At 34.2% G+C, this 5296-nt stretch overlaps 1 long non-coding RNA gene across 1 annotated transcript; it reads right to left on the bottom strand.

The window, feature by feature from the left end:
- Window positions 1-3036, bottom strand: LOC130010943 (uncharacterized). The gene is made up of 3 exons (XR_008786229.1): window positions 2648-3036; window positions 796-848; window positions 1-263 (listed from the first exon to the last, which is right to left on the bottom strand). It is a non-coding gene; the product is annotated as an uncharacterized LOC130010943 (long non-coding RNA).
- Window positions 3037-5296: the final 2260 nt, after the last annotated feature.

Below are 5296 nucleotides of genomic sequence, written 5' to 3'. Positions count from 1 at the left end.
TTTAATTTTCCTAAGATCAGGCCAGAATTTTTTCTTGCTGCGGAAATTTGTAAAAAAGGAATTAGGCATTGATTCCGAATTATTTTGTCTTGAACTCTTTGATGAAACACTTGAGTCAGTGTCTTCCATTGATTTTTCATTGATTTCTTTGGATTGGTGAGTTTGGCTATTTAAATTTTTAATAAGCCTTGGTATTTTTGATTCCTGAAATTTTTGGGGTGTTTCAGCAGAGTTTGACCGTTTAGTCTTATTGTCATTCATCCCTGAAAAATGCAATGCCCTAGAATAAGTCAATGTAATTTATGGTACAATAAATCAACGTAATTTATGGTGCAATAATCAAGGGTAATTCAACTGGGAAGGAGGGTGGTCAGATCACCTCTCCCTGGTGGTTTTTTAATGAATTGAAGCAAATAATCAACTGAAAGTCATGAGAGCGTGAAGGTTTTATCTTTTAAGCCACACCTGGTAACTAAACACAAAGACAACAAAATATCTATTAACAATGTGTCAATTTGCAGGACAAATGGTCCTTATCTAGTGAGTTTTTGATCATCTTGGAAGGAAAAGTCTTCAAAGTATTGTCTGGATATGTTTGTCATACAGGAACTTTGCCCCTTTTTAGACAGTCCAAAAATTGTGGAATCTTATCAATTCAAATTGTCAATACTCATCATAGGCCTGTATTGTAAAGTGAATAACCCTGAGAATATCATTCTTGTGTGGTTTGGGGGGATTTTTCTACTCCACCCCAAGGACATACATCCACTCCCCAAAATGCTCAATTCAATTTACCTTTCAGAACTTTTTCTTTGTGCTCATCCATTCTAGTCTATGTAATTTTGTACCTATATACACAAGCAAATAAATCTGAAAGATACATGTTATCAACAAACTGATGTAAAACAAGCCAACAGTGAGGCTGATGTCCCTCGCCAAAATCGCAAAATAAATAGATGACACATATCAATTAATCGCACATTTATTTTTTTCAAAAGCATCTAGCAATCAACTATACACTAAGTTTCATCACTCTCTATCAGATAGAATCAAAGTTATCTTCCCAAAGCATAGACCAATGAAATTGCTTACCTTCAGCTTGAAATGTCAATCATTGAACTCAGTCAAGACATTCACCAAATGAACATCTACATCAAGTTTAAACATTCTACCTCAATTAAAAGCAGAGTTGTTATGTTCCAAAGTCTTGATCAATCAAATTGCTTATTGCTCCTTAGCCTAAGCAGAAAATTCTCATCATCAAACTTATTCACTATAACTTATTTATAACCAAAGTTATCGTGCCCCAAAGCATCAACCAATCATATTGCTCATCTCTGCTTACAGTAAGCAGACAATGTGTATCACGGAACTCCATCAAGGTATTCCCCTAATGAATGCCTACAACAAGTTTGAACATTCTACCTCAATTAGAAGGAGACTTTTTGTATTCCAAAGTTTCGACCCATCAAATTGCTTAATGCTCTGTTTACCCTGAGCAGAAAATGCTTATTATCGAACTTAGTCAAGGTATTGATGTGATAAAACTATACACAAAGTTTCCTCACTCTCACTAAATTTGAACTAAAGTTATCTGTCCCAAAGCATCAATGCTCATCTTCGAACTTCATCAAGGAATTGATCTAATAAACACCTACACCAAGTTTGAACATTCTAGCTTAATTAGAAGGAGAGTTATTGTGTCCCAAAAAGTGTGACGGACAGACGAATCCATTTTAATAGTTCCCAGCTTTTTTTCGAAAGGCGGGGGGACAAATATTGTAAATCTCTGGATATAACACATGAGGACATTAAAGTGGACGTGGGAAAACAAAACTTAAAAGTTTTGAATCATCAGTGTTTCTTAAAGATACATTAAGGAAGATTAGATAAAGAGTTGGCAGTTCTCACTATAAAAGTTAAAAATTGATAATGTAAAGAGAATTTGCTGAAAATTTCAGTCAAATTGATCCACCCTGAACCGAGAATTTAGCAATTGAATTTTGGGCCTAGCCTCGATCATCATTACAAAAGTCAGTATGATAAAAAACATAGTCTTGATTATCCATTTATTTATTAAATCAGTAGCAGCAGACCGGGTTCTAATCCAGTAAATATTGCAGGCTAGCGATGACATCGAGAGTTGATTATGGTCTGGATACGTTAATTAATGTCTAATTAATAATTTAGATAACATTTCAGGCCTAAATTAAGACCTGCAATTGACAGATTTAGCTCTTGCATAATGTATGTTTAACTGAGTCAGTTTTTGATGCGTCTAATAAATTTCCCAACGCTGTCTCAAGAAATATTCATCCTCAGGTAAATTATAAATGTTGAAGTTGCCAAAAAGCTGATAATATTATTCAAGATAGGCGTGCACATTATTTATTTTGTTTAAGGACATTTGGAAGTCAGAATGCGGTCAACAATGTGCATTTTTATTACCACCTATCACCACCACCAATCATTTTTATCTGGTGCCCCTGGAAGCGTTACATCAGTCGCCATTGATAATCACATTTCCATTACCAATAATGGGTACCATAATCAAGAATTATGTCATCGACACCGTGCGGCTTTCCCTAGATTCTAGAAGAAAACATCCTACCTGTTAAAGTTTGACTTAACATAAACTTTTACTAACCTTTAAGGTAATATATATTAAATTCTGCTTCTGGTGGCACTCTCATCACGTGCTTCCCTTCAAAGCGCGGGAATCCTATAACAACTTGCCGCAAGTTAACCACGGTTGAATGACCCCAGTAGAAAGTAACAGGAAGACGATAGGTGTTCAACTTGATCGAAGACTGAAGTTGTCTGTCTGAAATATTTATGTTTTGAAAGTTTCTAAACGGTAAGATAATAAACACGGAACACTATAGAATACACGGGTGTTTTTTTTTACCATGATATAGCTAATGAACTTGTCGAACATTTTAGACGGGTCTGTCAAGCATGATAATAATAAATGTTCATTTTTAACGCTCTACATTACCTTGCAATTGTCTGTCATCAGTCATTACAGATTCTGTTTTCCAAACCTTTTCCCCTATGCTTGCAGATATTGAATAGTAACTTGTGTATAGGCCTATCAAGTTTAGTCTACATTTAAAGGGGCAATAACACTCTTGCTGGCTTGACAGCTCCGGAAAATAAAAAAAATGCCTTATTCTAAGTTCTAGATGTGTTAGTGTCTTACCTGTTGTGTAAATTATCCATTAAATCCTATTTTACTTTTCCAGAGGGTTCAAAAATATTTTTAAATCCAAGTCACATTTGAAAAGCTTTACGTCAGGCTTTTTAAATCATTTAGTTGAATTTTTCCAATTAGGTGTGTTAAGTTGAAATTTATATCACCAATTAATTGGAATATTGTAAAATAGTACAATTTGTTGACCAGAATAAAGATTGGGACATATTATTCAGTTACAACAAGAGTGGTATTGCGAGCCTTTAAAGTCGACCCTCATCCAAAGTAACATTCCTTCATGGCATTTTAGTTTTCCGAACTTCCTATAGTAGCAGTTGTTTGGGTTGTTGTAGGCCTACAGGGAAACGTGATACAGAAGTTTGATAATAAGATGTGTATTATTTATCTATAGTCAGGGGTCAAGTTGTCAGGTTTCTTAGCTGCAGGGGGGGGGCGGTGGATGGCCAAATGGTTAGCACGTGCGTGCTGTATCATAAGGCCTGTCATTGAGTCAACTGGCGTGGTTTCGAATCCCCAGTTGTATATGAAAAGGAGTAGGATCGCCTGTCCAACCTCGTGGGTTTTCTCCGGTTTCCTCTCATTGCTAAAGACCTCTACGCGCAAGCGATATATTGAAATAAAATTAAACCATATGTTAGTCCCAAAATGACCTAGTTTGTGTCGAGTGTACATTAAGCCCTAAGCCCCATTTCTCTCTCTTTCTCTCTCTTAGCTGCAGGTGAGGTAGGCATTTTCTCTTGCAAGTCTTGGATTGAACACAATTTTCTGTGTCAAATTACAATTGGACATTGCACTTCATTTACAATTTTAACGTGGTAATGCATAGTAATAATTGGGAAATTAATTTTCTTTCGATAGACTACAAATAACAGACATTTATATATGTTCCATGCACAGATCAGGCGCTTACATTGTATTTGTTCTCAGTGATGTATTATTCATCATAGTTAGGTATAAGTTGTGCAGTTTCTTAGCTGCCATTTTCTGTGTCAAATTAGGATTGGACATTGCAATATAAAGTGTAATTTAATAGAGATTTGAGAGATTATGATCTAGTAGTGTAATACTATAGTGATTTGATGGTTTAAGGCCTAGTGTAATGTAATAATTTATAGCATTTTAGTTTTTCGAACTTCTAGTGATACCAATCAAAAATTTGATAATAGTTGTGTTTTTTTAGCTGCAGGTGAGGTAGGCATATTCTTTCACAAATATTGGATTGAACGCCATTTTATGTGTCAAATTACGATTGGACATTGCAATATAAAGTGTAATTGAATAGAGATTTGAGAGATTATGACCTAGTAGTGTAATACTATAATGATTTGATGGGGTAAGGCCTAATGTATTGTAATAATATATTGATCTGATAGATTATGACCTAGGAGTGTAATGATATAGTGATTTGATAGTTTAAGATTTAGTGCAGTGTAATGATTATGATCTGATTGTTTAGCCTATAATGCCTAGTGTAGTGTAATAATAATAATATATTGATTTGATAGATTAGGGCCTAGTAGTCTAATGATATAGTGATTTGATGGATAACAGCCTACATGTAGTAGTGTAATGTACTGTTGATTTGATGGATTACAGGAAACATTGAAGTTAAGACAAAGATTGAATAACTCATTGCTTTGGATTTCAACAATTTATTATCAAAATTAAACAATATATGAAAAAAAGCAAATATTATTATGAAAGTAAAATACTAAAGACGATGTACCATTATCCTCTAGAGAGGTGATTATAGGCTTGTCATTTGAATTCATGACTAAATAATAATTTATATAACATTTTAACCAAAATAAAAACCTGCAATAGGCAGCTTTAGCTCTACATAATGCATCTTTAATGGTGTTTTGTAACTTATTTAAAAGGAATTTCATTCTTCACTTGTATAAATGACTTGATAATCTTGACAACCATATCCAAATATAACGTTGACAGGTATACAGATATGATTATCAAGGACCATAACACAATGTCGAATTTGAGTGTTTAACACCTTTCGACTTTCAGGGAATGTAGCTCGTGGACATGTATTCTCTAAGTATCAGAAATGAATACAGATTCTTGGAA

This window comes from Patella vulgata, chromosome 2 (assembly GCF_932274485.2).
Source record: "Patella vulgata chromosome 2, xgPatVulg1.2, whole genome shotgun sequence".
NCBI classification, from domain to species: domain Eukaryota; kingdom Metazoa; phylum Mollusca; class Gastropoda; family Patellidae; genus Patella; species Patella vulgata.
The sequence above is the reverse complement of the archived record's forward strand: the minus strand, read 5'-3'. Positions and strand labels throughout refer to the sequence as shown.